This window comes from Cervus canadensis, chromosome 14, assembly GCF_019320065.1.
Source record: "Cervus canadensis isolate Bull #8, Minnesota chromosome 14, ASM1932006v1, whole genome shotgun sequence".
Lineage (NCBI taxonomy): Eukaryota > Metazoa > Chordata > Mammalia > Artiodactyla > Cervidae > Cervus > Cervus canadensis.
In genome coordinates this window covers 29,172,804-29,197,789 of record NC_057399.1, presented here as the reverse complement: position 1 = coordinate 29,197,789, position 24,986 = coordinate 29,172,804, and the positions used below count along the sequence as shown (strand labels likewise).

The 24,986-nt window shown below is 40.7% G+C and overlaps 1 long non-coding RNA gene across 1 annotated transcript in view; it reads right to left on the bottom strand.

The window, feature by feature from the left end:
* LOC122453379 overlaps positions 1-23,793 on the bottom strand; it is a 62,886-nt gene extending 39,093 nt beyond the window's left edge. Inside the window, exon 1 of the long non-coding RNA XR_006273026.1 lies at positions 23,708-23,793. This is a non-coding gene — a long non-coding RNA (uncharacterized LOC122453379). The remainder of the gene's footprint in view (positions 1-23,707) is intronic.
* Between the last annotated feature and the right edge of the window lie 1,193 nt (positions 23,794-24,986).

Sequence of the window (24,986 nt, the reverse complement as noted above, 5' to 3'; positions counted from 1 at the left end):
GCTTTATAATGACAATGACGATGATAATCACAAACCACAGCACCTGGAATGCAGCATCTGTTTTTATGCAGCAGAGAAGTGTTTTGCTATTTTGTGTTCTCATAACCTTAGGATAAAATAGTAACATGTATATTGACATTTTTAGTTAATAGTCATTTTTCATACAATACATGAACTCACATGGAACATGGCCAAGTTCTTTGGCATTTTCCAAAAGGCTTAGACATACTTTACAATAAATACAAAATCCTTGAAGAAGGCCTTTACCTGTGCTGAGAGAGGATTTTATCCCAAACCCCATCGAAGAGCACCTACCGAGAGTGAGTGACACAAATAGTACATTCATCACATCATAAAAATTGTTCCTGTGGATACATTAGCCAAGGGGAAAACATCCAAATTAAATGGTCACGCACACCTGGAAATTAATTTCTCACGCATGGTTTTTCATTTGGAGACCTATCAGTCAACTGTTCTCAGTGAATGTCTTAGGGTGCTCGTGTCATGATTTCCCAATAAACCACAGGAGAGATCACAGAAACCTCAGTTCTAACACAATGAGCTTCTTCGGCCCTCTACTCCTCACCCCACACCCTTCCTTGTTATTTGCCGCATTTTACACGTGTATTTTATTTCATGCTTTTATTAATCCAAGTCCTCCCTGCCCCCACCTCAGCAGTAACAGAATAAGCTGTAGCAAATCAGTGAGCTCCAAGCTGAGAAGCAGGGCCAGCCCCGTGCACCCTTTCGACCCACTGGGCACCGGCTTGCTGAGCGTAACCTGGGGTCTTCAAACACTTTCTAGACCCGCCCAAAAGTAGAAATGAGAACTGCTTTATGTCTCAAGTTAGTGCTTTAAAAGAGAAGACTGGCTGGTGCTGTCTATGTCGGGGAAGAAAGGGTGAAAGATAGTAATCCTGGACCAAGAATTTCTAAGAGAAAGAAAGCAGTGTAAGAGTTCTGTTTTCACTTTGAAATTACAGAATTGAGAAGGGAAGAGAGGAGAGGCGGAGGGTGGGTGCTGGGTGTCTGGGGGGCAGCAGACACGCAGAGTTTTGTGTGTTTGTCCTTTAGGCTCAGTTATGCACACCTCACCATGGCTAAACTAAAAGGCCTGTGTTTCAGGGGAAGGATTGGCAATTGGGTATGTGTGGAGCAGCAGCACTCGGGAACCAAGCCCTAACGGCCAGCCCTGCTCCGCGGCAGCTGTCAGCACACATGGCGCATGACACTTCCATCCCAGCAGCATTCAGAGCAGCTTGCAGGGGAGACAACCCCACCACGGGACAGTAGGATATCCATGATGTCTCCCAGTGGGAGGAGGCTGACATATAGGAGGAGAAAATACAGAAAAAGAATCCAGGAATCCTCAAGTCAGTGTCAGAATGGTAACTCGCATTTTCCTCATGGGACTCGCATCTTGCATGGCTTACAGGTTTCAGTTCAGTTCAGTCACTTAGTCGTGTCCACCTCTTTGTGACCCCATGGACTGCAGCATGCCAGGCCTCCCTGTCCTTCACCAGCTCCTGGAGTTTACTCAAACTCATGTCCATTGAGTCGGTGATACCATCCAACCATCTCATCCTCTGTCATACCCTTCTCCTACTGCCTTCAATTTTTCCGAGCATCAGGGTCTTTTCTAATGAGTCAGTTCTTTGCATCAGGTGGCCAAAGTATTGGAGCTTCAGCTTCAACATCAGTCCTTTCAATGAAAATTCAGGACTGATTTCCTTTAGGATGGACTAGTTGGATCTCCTTGCAGGTTTAACACCCTAGAATTTCTACCCCATTGAGACCACACTGGTGACAGACCAGGCCTTGAGGTCTTCAGCCCAACTTGTCCACCTAATTCTCTCTGAGCCAAAGTTTCTACTTCTGTAGGACAAAATTAAGGGTGTCTAGCCCTTTTTGTTGGATGGAACTGCCAACTTGATTTGAAAGCAAATGAGCTTGTGATGATCTCTTTACCCCACACAGGGTAGAGAAGCAACAGATACCTACTAACCCAAAGGGACACTATGGATGGTACACCAGATATTTCTGTGGGGACCTGGGAGGACAGGCCAACATCAAGAGCTTCCCAGGCCAATACCAGCATCCCCAGCACATCTCAACATGATTCAGTAGGGGAGAAATATCACATAATAAGCGTAGTTAAGTATCCCACAGTATTAAAGGGACACACATAAAAATCAAAAGCCGATTTCTAGATAACAAAGAGAAGCAATACTGCTGTATAGAAGCTATATGAGTTTTTACTCTGAGATTCATACTTACACTTCTTCATATTATCTCTCTCACACACACACATCCGTACACACAGAGAGATTAGTTTTTACCTGTTTAATTTACACTTCATCTCTAATATTATCTTTGATTATTATATGGGAATGTTAATCTCTTTAATCCTATAGTGACTTTTTGCTTTTCCCTTCTATGATTTCGGAAGATATTTTAGGAACTCTCTTATTTATTATCTGTTTCTTCATGAGTCAGGGGAATCACTTTTCATGGAGCACATAAAGCATACATGATTAACAAATACAGACCTTCCTAGATGGCACCAAGGAGTGGCAGCTGGGGCCCCAAGCTCACAGCATTCAGGAAGGAGCTGCTGTTTACATGCATCAACCTGAATGTCAGGAAAATTCTTTTGATTGACTTGAAGTGGCAGCTAACCTTTAGCAAGTACAGCCTAACACCTGTCTTCTTCAATCATGTGTGATTGTGTGCAGTTTTTTGAAATACTTATTGCTAGTCCAATTTTCAAATTCTGTTATTTCCCTACTCAATTTTAATCAGTCAACCTACAAACATTCACCAGGTTCATAGTCAACAATCAAAGAGCCCTAAGTTCAAATCCCAGCCTTGCTACTTGCCATGCTATCCTGGTGAAGATGATTTCTCCCTTAGCCTGTAAAATGATACCACTGTTGTAAAATTATAATACTTCCCTCATAGATATTTTTGTAAGGATTAGAAATAAAGACTGTAAAGTACCTATCACAGTGCACAGCACATAGAAAGTATTTAATCAATGGGAATTATTATTTTGTAATATTTACAACTTTTCTAATTTTTATATTTACAAGTTTAAGTATCTGTTTATAAATACATATTTGTATAAATATAAATAAACTAAATGGAAATCCCATGGACAGAAGAGCCTGGTGGGCTACCATCCATGGGGTCACAAAGAGTCAGACATGACTTGGTGACTAAACAGCAAACAACATTTAAATAAAATTATATTTTTATATTTTATAAATTTCATGATTTATAATATTTATAGTAATTATTATTATGTTCTAGGTGCCAGAGAAAATTTAAATACAAAAGAGATATAACTCCTTCCTTTCAGTGGAAAAATACTCTATACATGTGAAGAAACAATCTATGAAGTTATATATGCTGTATTTCAAACATCACATACTTACAGATTTAAGAGACAAGAGGGAGCCCTTTTTTATGGGAGTGAAGAGAAAACATTTAGAATACTTACAGCTTGGTTCTCAATCATGTAGCCAATAAGTGTGGGCATCCGTCTGTAGGTTATATGTCCCATGATGAAGAATTCAAAGATGTAGATGACTCAAGCTTTGAGTGCCCAGAAGTGTTTCTATTAGCCAGAGGGCTGGTAATTTGGTAGACCTATGACTACTTCAGGATTGAAAAGTGCTCTTTACCATGGCCACATAAAAAACTGACTGGTCGAAACCCTCCCTCCAGGAGGTAATTCCTTTCTCCTCCAGTATACACTGGACTTTGTGGCTCACTTCTAACAGAAGTATGGAAAGGAAAAAATAAGCATTTCTAGAGTGAAGAAATACAACAGACACCACCTTAACCAAGAGATCAGGGTCAACCTGGCCAGTGGGAATACATGTAAATATCACGTACTCTAGAAATGACAAAACGAGAAGAGAACAGAGGTGCTCAACTCTGTGGTGTTCTTCCAGAAAAGCCAAAACCCCAGCCTCATAGTGAGAAAACAACAGACAAACCCAACTGAAATATAGTCTACAAACTACCTGGCAAATGCTCTTCAAAAGCCTCAATGTCATAAACAGAAGGAAAAGACTGAGAAATGGTCACAGGCTAGAGAAGATGAACATGGTGACTACATGCAATATGGTATCCTGGATTAGATCCTGGAACAGAAAAAAAGGATATCAGTGGTAAACTGGTAAAAGCTGAACACAGTCAGAAGTTTGGATAAAGGTATTGCCACCAGTGAAGTCCAATGGCATTGTACCAATGTTAAATTCACATGTAAGATCTTAACTTTTGAGGAAGCTGTGTGAAGGAATATTAGATCTCTAGAAACTATTTCTGTAGATCTTTTGTAAATCTAGGTATTATTTCAAAATAGGATTTAAAATCAAGCAAGCAATCAATAAATCCTGAATAGATTAGAAGAATGACATTCATTCTTATGAGACATCAATGAAGCATGGTCTAATTTTCTGTAGAATAATGCAAATAAATTAGTAATTTCCACCAAAAAGAGACTCTCTATATTTATATAATTATATATATTTTATACACACTTCAGTTTGGTTCAGTCTCTCAGTCGTGTCCAACTCTTTGCAACCCCATGGACTGTAGCTCGCCTGACTTCCCTGTCCATCACCAACTACAGGAGCTTGCTCAAACTCATGTCCATCGATTCAGTGACGACATCCAACCATCTCATTCTCTGTTATCTCTTTTTCCTCCTGCCTTTCAATCTTTCCCAGTATCAGAGTCTTTTCCAATGAGTCAATTCTTCTCATCATGTGGCCAAAGTATTGGAGTTTCAGCTTCAGTATCTGTCCTTCCAACAAATATTCAGGACTGATTTCCTTTAGGATTCACTGATTTGATCTCCTTGCAGTCCAAGGGACTCTCAAGAGTTTTCTCCAACACCACAGTTTAAAAGCATCAATTCTTTGGAACTCAGCTTTTTTATAGTCCAACTCTCACATCCATACATGACTACTGGAAAAATCATAGCTTTGACTAGATGGGCCTTTGTTGGCAAAGTAATGTCTCTGCTTTTTAATATGCTGTCTAGGTTGGTCATATCTTTTCTTCCAGGAGCAAGCGGCTTTTAATTTCATGGCTGCAGTCACCATCTGCAGTGATTTTTGAATCCAAGGAGAAAAAGTCTCTCACCATTTCCATGGTTTCCCCATCTATTTGCTGTGAAATGATGGGACTGGATGCTATGATCTCTGTTTTTTGAATGTTGAATTTTAAGCCAGCTTTTTCACTCTCCTCTTTCACTTTCATCAAGAGGCTCTTTAGTTCCTTCTCACTTTCTGCCATAAAGGTGGTGTCATCTGCATATCTGAACTTATTGATATTTCTCTTGATTCCAGTCTGTGCTTCATCCAGCCCAGCATTTCACATGATGTACTGTGCATATAAGTTAAATAAGCAGAGTGAAAATATACAGCCTTGACACACTCCTTTCCCAACTTGCAACCAGTCCATTGTTCAATGTGTGGGTCTAAATGTTGCCTCTTGACCTGCATATAGATTTCTCAGGAGGCAGGTAAGGCAGTCTGGTATTCCCATCTCTTGAAGAATTTTCCACAGATTGTTGTGACTTACACAGTCAAAGGCTTTGGTGTAATCAATAAAGCAGAAGTTAGGTGTTTTTCTGGAATTCTCTTGCTTTTTCTATGATCCAGCCGATATTGGCAATTTGATCTCTGATTCATCTGCCTTTTCTGAACCCACCTTGAGCATATGGAAGTTCACTGTTCATGTACTGTCGAAGCCTGGCTTGGAGAGTTTTGAGCATTACTTTATTAGTGTGTGAGGTGGATGCAATTGTCTGGTAGTTTGAGCATTCTTTGGCAATGGCTTTCTTTGGGATTAGAATGAAAACTGACCTTTTCCAGTCCTGTGGCCATTGCTGAGTTTTCCAAATTTGCTGGTATATTGAGTGCAGCCCTTTCACAGTACCATCTTTTAGGATTTGAAATAGGTCAACTGGAATTCCATCACCTCCCCTAGCTTTGTTTGTAGTGATGCTTCCTAAGGCCCACTTGACTTCACATTCCAGGATGTCTGGCTCTAGGTGAGTGATCACACCATCATAGTTATCTGGGTCATGAAGATCTTTTTTATGTAGTTCTTCTGTGTATTCTTGTCACTTCCTCTTAATATCTTCTGCTTCTGTTAGGTCCATTCCATTTCTGTCCTTTATTGTGGCCATGTTTGCATGTAATGCTCCCTTCATATCTCTAATTTTCTTGACTAGATTTCTAGTCTTTCCCATTCTATTGTTTTCCTCTATTTCTTTGCATGGATCACTGAGGAAGGCTTTCTTATCTCTCCTTGCTATTCCTTGGAACTCTGCATTCAAATGGGTATATCTTTCTTTTTCTCCTTTGCCTTTTACTTCTGTTCTTCTCACAGCTATTTGTAAGGCCTTGTCAGACAACCATTTTGCCTTTCTGCATTTCTTTTTCTTGGGGTGGTCTTGATCATTGCCTCTTGTCATGAACCTCCATCCATAGTTCTTCAGGCATTGTGTCTATCAAATCTATTTATCACTTCCACTGTATAATTGTAAGGGATTTGAATCAGGTCATAACTGAATGGTCTAGTGGTTTTCCTGACTTTCTTCAATTTAAGTCTGAATTTATCAATAAGGAGCCAAACACAAACACAGCCCCGCCCATCAACAGAAAATTGGACCAAAGATTTACTGAGCATGGCTGGGCCCATCAGAATAAGACCTGGTTTCCCCCACAGTCATCAGGAAGTTTCCATAAGCCTCTTATCCTTACCTGTCAGAGGGTGGACAGAATGAAAACCACAGTCACAGAAAACTAATCAAACTTATCGCATGGACCACAGTCTTGTCTAACTCAATGAAACTATGAGCCATGCCATGTAGGGCCACCCAAGACAGATGGGTCGTGGTGGAGAGTTCTGACAAAATGTGGTCCACTGGAGAAGGGAATGACAAACCATTATATATAATTATAGTTATGTATATTATATGTTACATACTAATTATGGAAGTTAAAATTTTAGACAGGGTGCTCAGGGCCGGTGCACTGGGATGACCCTGAGGGATGGGATGGGGAGGGAGGTGGGAGGGGGCTTCAGGATGGGGGACACATGTACACCCATGGCTGATTCATGTCAACGTATGGCAAAACCACTACAATATTGCAAAGTAATAGCCTCCAATTAAAATAAATTAATTAATTTAAAAAATTTTGTGTACATATTTTATACACATATACATATTTTATATACATATGATATGTACACAAAAATTTAGCTGATGTGATTTGTATGTAATATATCGATAACTATATAATATACTTTTAAATTAATATAATATACATTAATTGATCAACAGGTAAAGAATCTGCCTGCAACATAAGGACACAGGAGACACAGGTTCGATCCCTGGGTTGGAAGACCCCCTGGAGAAGGAAATGGCAACCCACTCCACCCATAGAGAGAGGCCCCTGGTGAGCTATGGTCCATGAGGTCACAAAGAGTTGGACATGACTGAAGCAACGGAGCACACACATACCCAAATATAAGCAAGGCACCCCAATCTATGATGTTACAAAAAGTTTTAACCTCAAAAGGTATTTTCTCATAAAAAGGTATGATGGTTGGTTATGTTACCATACCAACTTAGCAAAGCTGTGTTGCAGAACATGGCTAAAATGGGATTAAAAACAAACTATGAACCCCAAGTCCTTCAAGGGCCTCAAGGCTAAGGCAAAGTAGCACAGAAGAAAGAAATCATATGTGGGAAGAGAATGAACTACATTCAAGCCCCAATTCTGGCACTTATTGTGTGATCTTGGGCAAGTCATTTAGCCTGCTTGAATCTCTGGTTCCTTATCTATAAATGACAAATTGCTATCTATATCCCAGAATTTTGGCAAAAATTAAATGAGATGAGGCGTGAAAAGCAAAGTTGCTGACAAACTTTAGGCATGATGACTGGCAGCTACAATAAAAGAACTTTCTGAGTTCTCCAGGGTATGACACCTGTGGAGCAATGAGAGCAGGTGAGTCTGCTGGTTCGGCTTCTGTGCTCTCAACCAGAGAGCGTCATGACAAACTCCCCCTAGGAGTTTTGATGGGCTGGGAGGAGGCAAGGGAGCTTTAATACATGGGTAACTGCCTAACCACCCATTTATAACATGCCAAACTATTTGAAAGATAAATAAATCCACATAGGTAACCTTATCCTGTGTTGCAGTTTATCAAGGTAGTGTGATAAGTCACCCTAAAACTTAGTGACTTAAAACAAGGACATTTATTTTGACCTGAAATCTGCAATTTGGAAGAAACTCAGTGAGGATAGGTCCTATCTGATCCACATGGTGTCAGAGTGGGTAACTTGAAATCTAGGGCCAAGAATTATGTCCAAGATCTGTCATTCATACCTCTGGGGATTGACACTGGTTGCCAAGTAGGATTCAGTTGAAGCGATCAGTCAAAATGTTTATTAGTGACCTCCCCATATGTCCGAGGCTTGCTTACAATATGGTGGCTGGATTCTAAGGACAAGTACACTGAGGTGGAACAGATGCCTTTTATGCCTCAGTGTCGAAAAGTCCTACAACATCACTTTTGCCATAGTACATCCACCAAGGCAGCCACAAAGACCCACACAATCTCAAGGGGAAGGAAAACAGACTTTGCCTTTTGATGGGGGCATGTTACAGTTCTAAAGAGTGAGACTAAAAATACCTCTGGAGTTCTTTCTAGAAAGCAAAGTCTGTTTCAGCTTATGAATGGTTGCCACTCAGGTTAGCAAAATTAAGATAGGCAGGAGCAAAAGCAGGGGCCAGTAATTTTCACACTGTACAGAAACAGGAAAGTGAAACAGCTGAGTCTTAGGCGAACTGAGCGTCTTCACTAACAGAGTTCGCCTTCCCTAAGTTTCAGGACCCACAGGCCCCATTCTTTGCCTCTGTACACCTACTACTACATTCTTCACCTTCTGTCTCAAGACCAGCTTTCTTTTCATCAGCTTACATAAAGTCTAAAGCTTTGCCTTCAGCCCCCGCTGTTGAGATGACTCGTCTCCTGACACAAAATTGACTTGGGAATCAGGTTCTGTCAGCATCCTTCTCATATCTCCTTAGCCCTGAAGACTTCTGTGCTTAAAACTCCTGAAACCCAGCCCAGTTTCCTGCCAGTACCTACAACTCTGAGCCCAACGTTATCTCTGGCTATTTGGTCCTGCTCTCCCCCAGCATGCCTGTAAACTAGCACCTCCTGGGAATAGCCTTTAACCAAAAGGCAACACTAGCTGATGAATAAATGCCATGGTTTCCTTGCCCTATAGGATGGGACAACTCAGACACTAAATTTTCTAGTTGGATTAATCCTCAGTCCCCACTGGTGTTTGATGAGTTCCCTTTTACTGGCATATTTCCATTTCCTATCTCGCTTTTCTCTTCCCTACAGATGTTTCCTGAAAATTCTTCTCAAATAAACTGTTGCATTCAAATCCTTGCCTGGAGTTTTGGTGGAAGCCAAGCTAAAACCACTTTATCTCTCTCGGTGCCCTGATTTCCAAACCCTAAGAGTACAGCATGATTAGCCCAAGTCAAGTCATATGACCAGTTTCATCCCATCTCCTGTGGTTAGGGGAACAGATTATGGAATGACATGGCTTCCCAGAGTTCTGATGGAGAGGTTATTTGTGGGAGCAGTTTCCAGAGAAAGAATCTATGAACAGACTGGTACTCCAGAACATGACCGCCACATTCAACGGCTGCATTTCTAAGTTGTGCATGCAGAGTTTCCTTTACATCTAGACATTGCTACCCAATCTTCTAAAAGTAAGCCTCCAGCTTCAAAACAGAATTTCTCACCTACAATCCTGCCTTTACAGATATAGTATGCAAAGCCCTTTATAACTTATAGGTAATGGTCTACCAATTATTCAGAATCTACAGTGCTAGATACTTTACATGCAAGTCCATTTTATCCTCACAACATGAATACATTTCAAGAAGTGGGAACAGACCAGGAAAGATCTTTAAATTGAACAGCTCTTTTAATAGCCAACACATTTCAGCATGGAACAACAGTATTTCAGATCACTCACCATCTCACTACAGATTATTGCAGAGATTCACCACTACATTAAAGGTCTTCTAAAAATAAAACCAAACACATGAATAATATTATCTAGAAAGTTGTGAATGTTTGACTTGACTTTGATGAGCACGCACACACAATACCTTACTTATGAATGATGCAGTTAAGAAATACCATGCGGTTACTAACTCTGTAAACATAACCCACAATCCTTTTCTGCTTCAGTCTAAAAGAATCCTCTGGAAGTGGTTTCAATAATACATCTCTTCTTCCAAAGATTCTATTTATAAAAATTAAGGTCACACCGAATTTAAACACCTAAGTTACAATAATTTTTAGCAGTTCCTATTCCCCACAAATTAGACACACCAAATAAGAACTGAGACATCCTCAAAGTTTCTGCCAGTGTTTTCTAGAGTCCCCAGAGTGAACCATTTTGTCAGCTACAGTCACTATTGGCCTCTGATTTTTCTCTTCTCTTCTCATTGAACCTATCAATGTCAAGTGATGCTACTTGTAGAAACCACCCCAGTACTACATTGATGGTGCCACTTTGAGTAATGGTTCTAGAAGGAGTCCAAGAACTGCTAGTTCTCCACAAGGCAGGACAGAGCTAGATTCTGAGCAGGGCTGAGGACACTGGCCTCTCTCACCTCGCTGGTGCCCCACTTTCTGACCTGAAGCCAAAATAATGCAGATTGGACCCAGAGCTTCCCACAAATTCAGGCCATTTCTGACACTCATCCTCTATCAAAAGAGGTTCAAAGCCAGTCCACAGGATCAAATGGGTGACAGACACTGTACAAGTCTCTTCATCCAACATGTCTGCCTCTTACTCAAAGAATATTCTTTTATAGGCCTATGTACTGGGACAAACAGATAAGGTGGGAATGTGGCCGGAGGTGATGATGAGGTTCCTCCTCTTCAGTCTCTGACCCTATTATGTCAGGTTTGTCAGAATCACTACACTGTTACACCTCATTTTAGCAATTTTATTATTGTTGCCACTCTGCTAAGTTAATTTTAATTGATGCAAAATGATCAGTCAGATGGTACTGGAATGTATCTACACAATGTTCACTACCCGCTCCCCCCGCCCCAACACCCCCGTTCCCTGGACTGGATTCCTCAGTGGTGTAGGAGACTATGAGACAGCCCAAGAGGGATTCAACTCTTGTACCTGGAAGCAAGAAAAGCTTAAGAAATGCTCCAAATACACACTGTAGCATGCCTTAAAATAATAAGGTAAGCCTGAAGATGCCTGAGATTGAAACAGCAGACGTCTTAGCTTGGTGGGTGACAGTTATGTTTCAGAAATGAAATTCCAAGAGGCACCAGGCTCCGCATATATCAATTGCTATTTCACATTTTAAAAATGACCTTTCCATGTGCACACCTTGGAAAACACTGTTGTGCCTTCCAAATGCACACATTATTCACCTCCCCACACAGCAACCCACAGAGTATCACTCCTTAAAATATAAAGCAGCCTTCAGCTTTGTTACAAATGTACTCTATATTCAGTGGACACTCAATACCTTTGTTGCAATCTGCCCAAAGCCCTGCCAGAATGGTCAAGTAAGTAGCCAGGCATAAGAATAAGATGGTGCCTGATGTTTGCTCTCAACTAGTTCTTTCAAAAATAATTTTTAGGCTAATATAAATTGCACACATTGTGTCACCACTTGTGTCCTGTGTACTAGATATTCTATCTGGAGTATCTCATTTAATCCCTATCATAACCATAAGGTGCAGGTCTTATTGCAATTAGAAACCTGGGGTTAAAGGTTAAGGAATTTGCTCAATGTCACAGTGCCTGGGCACCACACAGACAGCTTTCAACCCCCAGCAGGCTGACTGTAGACCTCATGTCTTAAGTGACTCCATAATCCTGCCTCCAGATTTCAGGTTCACTGACTGTTCTAGCCAGTTTTTCTGACGTGGGCAGTCAGCATGTTGGTAGTGTCTCTTTCTGGAGTTCGTTTCCAGGAACTCAATAATCCATCCTTGTTGAGTAACTGTTCTTCCAGCATCTCTTCATGTGCAGTAGAGACTTGGCAAGGTCAAAAAGGGTGACTTGTGGTAAATGGTTGGTTCCAATGGGTTTCCAAGTGAGAAGGGTACCATTTACAGAAAGATCAGCTGGAAGGTATTGCCCACTAAACTCTGTAGTTAACCAACTCATGCAGGGCAGTTAACTTAGTCCTCCTCTCCTCACAACCCACTTGTACAATGGCAGAAACCTTTGCAGAATTGGACAACATTTTCAAAACATTCATAGACTGACCTCTTGCATTGTAGGATGTGGCAAACCCATGAAATGTGGGAGATGACCTCTATGCCCAGTGTGCTAAGGGCCACCATCAGTCTTCCACTGTTTATTTCTTCCTCCAACACCTAGATAGCTGGTGTCACACAGAGGGAGAAGGAGTTAAAATTCCTTACTTAGGTCTGCACTAAGTACTCAATTTACATCTCTTATGGTTCACAACAAGGCTTTGTAACTGGGTGTTTCCCCTATGCCACAAATGGGAAAACAGATATATCAAGAAGTTAAATGCTGTTTCCAAGTATATCTGACTGGTTAGTGCCAAGCAGTCATAAGAACTCAAGTTTAATGTCAAAGATCAAGGATTCTTCCTACTGATGTGGCAAGTTGCCATAGTTCCCTGATTTTGATCTGGATGAGGTCAAGAGCATCTCTGGGTGCATAAGGGTGTGTTAGAAATACAACAAACAGTATACCTGATATAAGAAAGTACAAGTGAGAGAGGTAGAGAGAAAGAGCTGCAGAAATGGGAAAATTCACACTTCTCCTGCCACCTTTCAATCACCCAAAAGGCAGAGTTAACTGTAGTATTTTCTGGAATCTAAACACATTCAAATATAAATCACATGGGGGGAAAATCATCATTTTAGTAGCCCATGCATGTGTTGTCTGTGGAAATAGCATCCCCTCCACTGAACAGCTCCATGATCCCCATCCCAAGCCCTCAAATTAAATTTACAAACCTATCACAAAGGCAGTGCTGTTGCCTAGGAAATCTGGCAAGGGAAGAAAACAGTGGTTTCACAGTGGTCTGGGTGTAAAGTTAGAATAAGATATTGTATTTTAAAAATTGATTTTGTATACTCCTTGGGCCAACTTCCTGGGATTAGAAGTTTCTTTCACACTCCACATTCTCTTCAGGCTTCTCAGATATCAGGAAAAATAAAGAAAATGGAAAGCACAGCAGAACAAAACCATAATTCAGGAGTTGGGTAATAGGTGAAAGATGTTAATCCCAGTTGAGAGGAGTTCATAAAAACGAAGCCTGGCCTCCCTTTGGGGAGTAGCAGCACTGCATCATGAATATTTATGGTGGAATATGGGGAGTGTTGGGAAACAGACCCAGCGGGGGCCAATCTCCCCGAACAGCTGGGGATCGTTTGGGTGTTAAAATGAAGTTTTAAGGGACACCATTTAGATAAAAAATCATATTTGAAAAGAATTATGCCTGTGTTCCAAATAATGTCTAGTGAAGGGCAATTTTGAATTTTATATGCTTTGCAAACATCTGCTTGCTTTTAAACTTTACTCATCTCATGCCGTAAAGTTGGATTCGGTTTCAGAAATCTCCCATATTTTTCTGTTGGGGTGATCCAGTGAAAGGGGTTTATGAAAATGTTTAAAAGAAAAATATTGTGTGTACATAGATGTATATATCATAAACTGACTTTTCAAAAAGCATTACTTTTAAAGAGGTGATGTCTATAGCGGTTAAACCCATAGTCTCTGAAGCTAGATTCCCTAAGACCAAATTCTGATTCCACACTCCCTATACATGCTGTTGCCTTGGGCAAAACTACTTCACTTCTCTGTGCTTCAGTTTCCCCATTTATAAAAACTGGATCATAACAGTGCCTTCTTCTGTGGCTCGTATGAAGATTAAACCAGTTCCTGGTCTCATAATAAGGAAGACTGTGGTAGGATTAGCTTTCATCATTATTATTAAAATTATTTTCATTTAATCGGAATCCTCAGGTAAAGCTCATAAATTGAGAATCATGTCCTTACCCCAAAAAGTGTTTAAAATAATTAGAAGAAATGAAGAGTACCTAGCTCAAATGCTAAGTATACAGGGGTTTTTAGGTGACATAATTAAGAAGCCAAAGCCCACTTTTGCCACCAGCTCTCATCATTCAGTGCTCCTAAAATGAAATTGATTATTTTCCAACAAAAGTAGTTACTACAAACTAAACCAAAACTGCCATTAATGGTTTAATACCTAAATGTCATAACATCCTTTTATGTAATAAGACTCAGTTTACAGCGTGTTATCTGGGGGTTTATTCACATGACATACTAAGCTGAGTCTCTTCTCATTGTGTTTCACAGTAAAGTTTCACAGGAAATTTTCTTTTGGCCCCAAATCCTGATTTTGTTCATTTATTATTGAACTCATTCATCCAAAACAAAATAGTAAAGAAATAAAACTACTGAAGACTCCATTTAACTGATTGCTTGCAGATACATTGTTATTACAGTTAACTGTTTATTCCAGCTTTGTGATATTGCCAAATGATTTTTTGATTAATAATTTACATACACCTTTTGAGAAAATGCCTAAAAGCCAGTTCACTGATGTTTGAAATCCAGACTGCTACATGAATAAGGAACTCTACCTTGCCCAGAGAGAAGATAACTCATTCCCCAAAATCCATTCGCTTCATAGCAGCCAGAGTGAAGATGCAAATGTGAGTATGTCATTTCACTGCTCAAAACTTTTCAATAACTCCCACATCCCTGGGGATGAAGACCAAAATCCTTCACAGAGAATTTACATGGCATGACTCCGGACTGGCCTCCAGCCTTCCTCCCCACATATTTTCATGCGTTCTCCAGTTTGTTTCTCTTTGGCTTTCTTTTGTCAATTATTAAACAAGACAATTTCCTAGGGGGCGGGACAGGATATTAAAAGGGCTTCACATGGAGCTCACTTGTTCTGCGCTACATATTGATGAGGTTTTGGAATTTCAGAGGACCACAACTGCCAGGTTCTGACGTAGCTGCAGTAATAAGAAACAAACCAGTGATAGTTTGATTGTACGTTGTCCTATTTTGCACTCAACAATCGCCTCAGCTTCAGTGAAAGTGGGACCTACTTACATTTCTTCAGGAAGAGGAGAGCCAAAGTACTGCAATAGAAACCCGAGATGGCAGGGGCCACCTTTCCTGACCAGTCTGGAAATGCTGCGCACTCCTGTAGTCTGGTGGCCTGGTGAGCGCTCCTGCTAGTCTGTTCCATCATCCGGTCCTGCTTCTACTAGGATGATACTCTTCCATCTCAGCTTCAGGATACCTACTTAGTTTTCAGGTCTAATGCTAAACATCACCCTCTCTAAGAGAATTTCTCTGGTCCTAAAGATCAGGTCAGATCATTATCTGACTGCATTTCATGAATCCTGTATTTTAGTATATTTTCACATCTCTGAAATTAGATGTGACTTCCTAACAAGGGGGTTTTCCACATTCACTCAGGTCAGGTCACATGGGCATCCTGACATGACTGTCATGCCAGCACATGAGTGACTCGGTGACAGCCTCGGCAACATGACACCACACTGAAGCCCCCTGTCTTTTCAGTCTACACACCATGTAAAGACACTTTGAGGAAAGAGTAGAAGTCCTCATGAATGTCTGAGAAGCTTCTGTTGACATCTTTTAGTAAGATGAGGAAAGCACCAGCATCTAAATAGAGCATTAGTGTCAGCTACTGGGAAGAAAATTCTAGACAACAGTGAAGTACTCTTTAAGAAATTCTGCTCCCCATCTCTCTTGATGATCTGAGAATGACATTATATAGAAAAGTATGAACACTGATGACTCTAAGTGCAACTCTCAATGCAATATCTTGCTTAATTTATATCTTTCTTTTCCAACAACACAAGAGACAACGCTACATGTGGTCATCACCTTATGGTCAATACTGAAATCAGATTGATTATATTCTTTGCAGCTGAAGATGGAGAAGCTTTATAGAGTCAGCAAAAACAAGACAGGCAGCTGACTGTGGCTCAGATCATGAACTCCTTATTGCAAAATTCAGACTTAAATTGAAGAAAGTAGGGAAAACCACTAGGCCACTCAGGTGTGACCTAAATAAAATCACTTATGAATATACAATGGAAGTGACAGATAGATTCAAGTGATTAGATCTGAGAGAGTGCCTGAAGAACTATGGACGGAGGTTCCTGACATTGTACAGGAGGCAGTGATTAAGACCATCCCCAAGAAAAAGAAATGCAAAAAGGATAAATGACTGTCTGATGTGGCCTTACAAATAGATGAGAAAAGAAGAGATGTGAAAGGCAAAGGAGAAAAGGAAAGATATACACATCTGAATGCAGAGTTCCAAAGAAGAGCAAGGAGAGATAAGAAAGCCTTCCACATTGAACAATGCAAAGAAATAGAGGAAAACAAGAGAATGGGAAAGACCAGAGATCTCTTCAAGAAAATTCGAGATATGAAGGGAACACTTCATGCAAAGATGGGCACAATAAAGGACAGAAATGGAATGGACCTAACAGAAGCAGACAATATTAAGAAGAGGTGGCAAGAATACATAGGAGAATTATACCCAAAAAAAGATCTTAATGACCCAGATAACCACAATGGTGTGACCACTCACCTGGAGCCAGATATCCTGGAATGCAAAGTCAAGTGGGCCTTAGGAAGCATCATTATGAATAAAACTATTGGAGGTGATGGAATTCCAGCTGAGCTATTTCAAATACTAAAAGATGATGCTGTGAAAGTGCTACATTCAATACATCAGCAAATTTGGAAAATTCAGCAGTGGCCTCAGGACTGGAAAGGTCAGTTTCATTCCAATCACAAAGAAAGCAATGGCAAAGAATGCTCAAACTACTACATAATTGCACTCATTTCACACGCTAGCAAAGTAATGTTCAAAATTCTCCAAGTTAGGCTTCAATAGTACGTGAACCAAGAATTTCAAGATGTTCAAACTGGATTCAGAAAAGGCAGAGTAACCAGAGATCAATTTGCCAACATCCACTGGATCATACAAAAAGCAAGAGAATTCCAGAAAAACATCTACTTCTGCTTTGTTGACTATGGCAAAGCCTTTGACTGTGTGGATCACAACAAACCGGAAAATTCTTCAAGAGATGGGAATACCATACCAACTTACCTGCCTCCTGAGAAACCTGCATGCAGGTCAAGAAGCAACAGTTAGAACTGTACATGGAACAATGGACTGGTTCCAAATTGGGAAAGGAGTATGTCAAGGCTGTATATTGTCACCCTGCTTATTTAACTTATATGCAGAGTATATCATGTGAACTGCCAGGCTGGATGAAGCACAAGCTGGAATCAAGATTGCAGGGAGAAATATCAATGACCTCAGATATGCAGATGACACCACCCTTATGGCAGAAAGCGAAGAGGAATTAAGGAGCCTCTTGATGAAGGTGGAAGAGGAGAGTGAAAAAGTTGTCTTAAAACCCAACATTCAAAAAGCTAAGATCATGGTATGCAGTCTCACCACTGCATGGCAAATAGATGGGAAAACAATGGAAACAGTGAGAGAATTTATTTTTTGTGGCTCCAAAATCACTGTGGATGGTGACTGCAGCCATGAAATTAAAAGACACTTGCTCCTTGGAAGAAAAGTTATGACCAACCTAGACAGCATATTAAAAAGCAGAGACATTACTTTGCCGACAAAGGTCCATGTTGTCAAAGCTATGGCTTTTCCAGTAGTCATGCATGGATGTGAGAGCTGGACTAAAACATAGCTGAGCACCAAAGAATTGATGCTTTTGAACTGTGGTGTTGGAGAAGACTTGAGAGTCTCTTGGACTGCAAGGAGATCAAATCAGTCAATCTTAAAGGAAATCAGTCCTGAATATTCACTGGAAGACTGATGTTGAAGCTGAAGCTCCAATATTTTAGCCACCTGATGCAAAGAGCTGTCTCATTTAAAAAGATCCTGATGTTGGGAAAAATTGAAGGCAGGAGGAGAAGGGGATGACAGAGGATGAGATGATTGGATGGCATCAGCGACTCAATGGACATGAGTTTAAGCAACCTCCAGGAGATGGTGAAAGACAGGGAAGTCTGGCGTGCTGCAGTATATGGGGTTGCAAAGAGTCAGACATGACTGAAAACTCAGCAACAACAAGTGATATGTGATTAAAAAATCAGTGTTGCAATTAATCTAAAATGCACTCTTTCAAGTGTGAAATACAATGTATCAAAAGCATAGAGTATTAATTTCTTATAATTAAGAAAGCATAGGGCTATAGTTCAATTGACAGGGTTGTATCTTTCTTAGTAGAACATAAAATAGTGATGTGACATAAACAAGCAACTTTTATGAAACACTGTATATAGCTATCTGGGATTTTCATTCATTGCATTTATTACGACGATAATTCCATTTGGGTAATTACTTGTTTAATATCTATTTTTGTAACTTGTCTATCAATACAGAGAGATCCCTGAAATAAAACAAGCATTCAATAAATATTTTATAGTGAATGAGTGAATAAGGTATTCTTAGACTTTTGTTCCTGGGTCACAATTGTCACCTGGGATCTTGTATGTCCACCCATTGACCTCCAGTGCTAGATGGTTGCAGGCTGAATCTGAGCCACAAATGTGTGCTACCTGAAGGAGTCTTCCTCCCCTACAAAAATTTAATAAAATTGAATGCCTTTTAATGAGCATGTGTTCTCTAATTCCCTGCTCTTATGGTTCTTAACCATTTACAGCTACATTTCATACCTGTCCCTTAACGGTTTTCTAATTCAAGAAGCCTGCTCTGTACTTTATATTAATATAAGACAATCATATCCTTTGTGTGGTTATAAGGATACTTCTTGATTTGTGAAAAAAATGCCCCACCCCAGGCCACAAAAGTACCCATGACAACACTTGCTATTGGGAAAATTTTAGACCATCAGAGTCAACAGGTGGCCCAGATTCTGCAGTCATTGTCCATCACTGGAAGTTCTCAGCCTGCAGCATGTCGGCGCTGATGCTCACTGCGGTCCACAGGTGGCAGTGGTCCTTCACTACTGCAAAAGCCCTGTATGCCGACACTGTCTCTATGCCCTGGAATCATGGGCCCTGGGAGATGGCATCTGTGTTCCAGGGCAGTTGTCTAACTTTATCACTTCACCTCTCAGATGTTAACGCTGATGTGCAGTATTTACACAGGGAAGGAACTCACTCAGCCCCTTGTGGATCATACAATGTGCTTACATTGCTGAGACTTAAAGGTTAGTTTGCAACTGAAAAGGTATTTTTTACCCATTTTGTGTAAACCAAGTACCTTTTCCTGTGTTCCCCCTCAAATGAGACAGCAGGAAGGAAAAGGTGATTTTGCTGCTAATTTTATTCTCCTACTAATCTTTCTTTTAATATGATCATAATGTACTAATATACTTCCAACTTGAGTTGTCACTACAATTAATTATAAAAAACTAAGACATATTCAGAAAACAATATACAGCCTTATGTGTTTTACATTTTTTATACAATTCTGTATGTATAGAGGCACAGTGGAAAGCAGTTTTAAAGGGATTGAAATTAAGCAATATTTTAGCTCTAATCAACTTTCCCAGGTAGCTTAACACTTGATAGATGGAAACTGAACTTTTCTTTAAACTATCTTTCTTCTATTCATATCTTGCCAGGATGTGTTTTACTTTTAACTCAGTGACAAAAGCATTGGTTTTCCTAAGAACAGTCCCACAAGTATAAATATTACTTAATAATATAAAGTTTTCAATGCTTTTTTGTTAGAAACCATGATGTTACTTACAGCAGAGAATAAGTCACAGCAGATCAGTTTCAATGGACTAACTACCCCAGAGAAAATTTAGTCCCACTGTATACATGACCATTAGCAACGGTATTTGTTGGTGGTAGTTTAAATAAAGTAACTTTTCTCTTAAGAGAAAAAAATATATACAGTTATAGAGGCACTATTTCCATGGCTAGAATCAGCCGCTCATTTCTTTTCATGACATGACATTAAGAAATCCTCAAGAAAAGCATGTGCTTTTTCAAATGTTGATTACTGAATAAATGGAGACTGTTTTCAACAGGCCACTGGAATTGAAAAATTTTTTTTGCAAGATTGCTCTTGTACTTTTTTAAATCGGGAAAGGCATGTTAAAGACAAATGGCCCATTTCGACTTGATCTGAGAAAAGGATAAGTTGATAAATAATAAACATTAACAATGTTGTTTTTCTCTGCTGAGAGAGATTTATTTCCCCTTCCCTCTCACTCAGAAGGAAAACAACCGGCGTGTGGCTCTCCTTGCTCTGGCGGGGTCAGCTTCCCTTGCACAGCTGCGCACATCTGGTGCCCTAGTCCCCACTGAAACGCAGCTCCGCAGCGGCGTGTTACACAAGCTCTGTGTTCTGTGAGCAGGAGCCCCTACTGTTAACATCCTCCCTGAAGTTGTTTCTTCATTTGACTCCCACACGTACCCTCATCTCTGTCCAATGCCAACAGAGTACCCAATTTACAGACCTTCCACAGACTCAAAAAATTAGTTTATCTCCAGTTGTTGCAAGATGATGATCTTGAACATGAGAAATAATACAGCACCGGGCAGGTACCGGCAACTACTGCACTGGTGTTGGTCCATTTGAGCGTCAGAACCTAGGGCAATACCCATGCTCCTATACTTCATGGACAGGCCGACAAGTGCTCATTCCTCCAGTTTCTTGGGAACAGATCTTTGACTCAGCCAAAGTCATTCCCTTGGAGCTTCTGATTGAGCCAGTAAAAGCTGCTAAACCTAAAAACCACTTTCAGGGAAAATGCAACATACGATTCAAAAGCAATATCCAAGTTGCTAATAGGATAGAAATGAGCACTAATTAAATTCCTCCTATAAGCCAGGCGCTTTACAAGCAGCATCTCAGTAAATTTTTAGAACAACAGTGTAATAAAAAAATTTTATTAGTCCCACTTCACAGATGAGATGACTGAGATTCAAAGAGATTGGCTAACTCATTTGCCAAGTCACACAGTTTATTACTTATAGCACATTAAACCTAGGTGAGGCCTTTGGTTTTTTCACTAACTGATTTCCAAAGTTGCCATCTTCCTGTTTTATTGCCCCTAAAATAATTTTTATACTGCATGCCTTAGAAAGCACAACCCCAGTGCCTATGAAATTTGTTCTCTCCATTCTTCTTTAAAGGATCTTGGCTGGAGTGGGGGAGGAGTTGGGAGAAGAAACTTGATATCAACTGTGGCTTTGGATGTGACATTCACTTTTATAATAAATGTTATTTTCTCTGAGTTCAATGATAGGCATCCCTGTTTTTAATTTTAAAAAGAAAGTCCTTATTATAATGATTGGTTTTAACACCAGTAATACAAGTTACACAGATTTGGTTCCTGAATGTGTAGATAATCAGATACTTAAGAACAAGTCTACACTGGTCAGGGCTTCCTGGTGGCTCAGTGGTGAAGAATCTGCCTGCAATGCAGGAGCCACAGAAGACATGGGTTTGATCCCTGAGTCAGGAAGATCCCCTGGAGGAGGGCACGGCATCCCACTCCAGTATTCTTGCCCGGAGAATTCCAAGGACAGAGGAGCCTGGTAGGCTACAGTCCATGGGGTCGCAAAGAGTTGGACACAACTGAAGCGACTTGGCATGCACGCTACACTTGTCAATGCAGACCATGTGTTTCTGGGATCACTTTATCTTGGTCAGTGTCTTTAGCAAAGAAATAATCAAGAATATGAGTTTTCCCCAGAGAATTCTCAGCATATACAGTATTATAGTATGGCTTGAGATTCTTATAGCTTCCATGTTCCAGCTGATCAATGCAGAATTACAAAGAGATATAAAAAGGAGATATATTATACAACTATAAAGGGTATAAGCCTTTCTGCTGACAGCTCTGAGTGTCCAGCTGCCCATGGTTCATGCCTGTGTAAAAGGATAAAGAGAGTCACCTGACTTTCAAAGAGAATTTCAGATTGACAGCTTTCTAGGGCATTGGCATCCGTGGTCTTAGACACAGCAGTTAAACCAGAAATCAAATTTCTACAACACATTGTGTTTAGCTCGCAGTTAGGTTTCAAAGGTGAACTCTTTCTTATTCTCTTTGAACAAGGATCCTGACTGCTGAGGGCCTGGCCAGGCCAGTCGTGGCCCCTTCCTCCCCTTACTCAAGCAAAACAGAAGACCAGGAAACATCCAAACATCAACCGAACAGCTCACAGGCAGCCCTGTGCAAAGTACAGAGGGAGGGAACCCCAGTGATGCCTGCCTTCTAGGGTCTGGAGATTTCTGTCCGTCTGTTTTTCTAAATCCAAAAAAAAAAAAAAAATACAAGAATTTGATAGATACTGTGAAAAGGTTTCAGGCTGATGACTTTATTTCATTTTAAGAACTTAGAACTCTCATCAGAAAATAAGACAACACAATTATCAGTCACAAAATCATTCCATATTCCTATACGGAATATTCAGGGGTTTATGGTATTATTTCAATTTTCCTTATTCCTATTATAGAATAAAAAAAACTTATTCCCACTAATAATATCAGGTTGGCCAAAAAGTCCACTCAGGTTTTTCTGCAAGATGTTATGGAAAAACTCAAATGAACTTTTTGGCTAACCCAATATTTTTCTTGGGGCTGACTCACTATTTCATATATATATATATATATATATATATATATATATATATGTTTGTTGTTGCCAAGTCCATAACAGGAAACTAAAAGTAAGTTACACTCTAGAACACTCAGAATCTAGGTCCAGGTTGATTTCCATTTGTTTGTACTATAAACTAATTTAATTAGATATTTTTTCAAGGGTCCTACGTCACTGAGGTTATGACCTAATGCTTTCTATGAAAGAGATATGTTAAATTTCCTTGTGCACTAAAGAGAACCCTGGGGCCCGAAAAAGGAGACCTGAGGTCACACACCACTTTCAGAATGATACTGTAGTCAGGTGATGTTCCAGAAGTCATGGCACCTCAATCCCTCAATTTGCTTCTCTATTCATGAAGAGAACTCCGTGATCTCTGTGGCCCCTTCGCACTATATATATTTATTCTAATGTACCAGGCACATTTTAAAAATACGTATACCATAACAAGAAAATTTTAAAACCATTTTTGGAACTCAGAACCAGTATTTTTTATAAATATTATACCTAAATTGTAAGAAAATCAAACTGAGGATGTAAGTGAGAGAAAATGGAGAAACGATTACATTCTGCATTGTGAGGCAGGCTCTAAAAATGCACAACTGTGGAGGAAAGCCAGCATTCCCTTGTTTCATCCGGTGAAAGTCACGGCGAGTCACGGGTCTGCCCACCTCCACTCCCTCTCCCCAGCAGCACCAAATCTAACAGAGTCTGTGCAGAGGGGCACTGGGAGCCCAAGAGGACCGTCAGCCCTTCAGTGCTTCCAGAGTCCTCTCACACCAGGCTACAGGCCATCATCCCCCCTGCACTGAGGCCAGACAGCACAGCCCTGCCTCCATTCCGTGAAGATGACTGTGGGTATGAGGACTGGGGGCACACATGTGCCCTTTTCCAATTTCAGAGTCTGGTTACTCACCATCTTCCTTGTACAGAGACCAGTGGAAACTTAAGTGCTAACGAGTACCCAGCTGTCGCTGTGTTTCGGAATGTAACTCAACCAAGCTCCCCGTCAGCACTGGCAGGGGAGGGAAGGAGAGCAGCTGGAAAGAATTGGAGGAGGAGCTTTGTAACCCAGGGGCTCCCAAAACTTACGGGAAAAAATAGCTCTTTTATGAATCATTATAGATGCTGCCTACTAACAAACTAGAATGCTTCGATATCTGGTAAGCACTTAAGAATATGGCCTCACTGAAGCTGTCTGACCAAAGGGCTGAACTGGCTACTTCTCTCTGGAGAGTTGGATTTTGGTGAAGTCAAACCCAATTTCAGCTGCTCTTTCACCAGTGAGCTGGATGTGTCTCTCTCTCACGTTCACTGTGCCAGGCCGGGTTAGGCCCCGGGTTGGAGACACTGGGTGTCAGTGATTAAACAAGGGGAGCCATTGAGCCAGGGGTTCCCCTCCCAACTCTCCTTCTAAAGTCAGTCTTGGTCCTGTTGGCAGTACACTGGCTGTTTCTCCAGACACTGTGCTTTAGTTATTCACTCAACAAGCATTTCAACATCTGTGTTATGCCCTGGACACATAAAGATGGGGAAACATGGTCCTTGACCCCAGCAAAGACACACTCAAAGTGGCAATTACAACGATGCACAAGTGTGTGTCAGACGTACATAAGAGACCAAGCCCCTACGTTTGCCAGGTGGAACCAGGGGAAACTTCATGGAGAAGGCAGTGCTTGAGCGCCCCCTGGGAAGATGAGTAGGCACATGTCTGCTGGACTGGGTTGGGGACGTAGAGGGTGGGAAGGGAATAGGCAAAGACACAGAGATATAAGAGAGTTCATGTTCCTGGAGCATAAAGTTCAGAGAGCATGCAGCAGTTCATGATGATAAACAGGCAGGCAGGAACCAGACCTGTGCTACAGAATTCAGACCTTCTCCATGTCTCCTGAACACCTGGTGAGTAACTCAACAAGCTTCCACCTTGTAAGAAGGTAGAATGCAAAGTATGAATCAGATCCTGTGGTTCAGGGGTGTATACTGAGGAGAGAAAAGGGTGCCCCCCTCACTAGGAGGTAGAGGTAGGGGTGGGAAAGAGTCTGGAGGTGCTAACAAAATTCACACATCACAATTTAAGGCACCTTCATCTGGCTCCCCCACTATGCAAAGGCTCTCTCTCTCTCTCTCTCTCTCTCATACGCACTGCATATTTAACTTTCTAAGTAATTTTAGGTTGTTGAGTTCAATTGATGGAG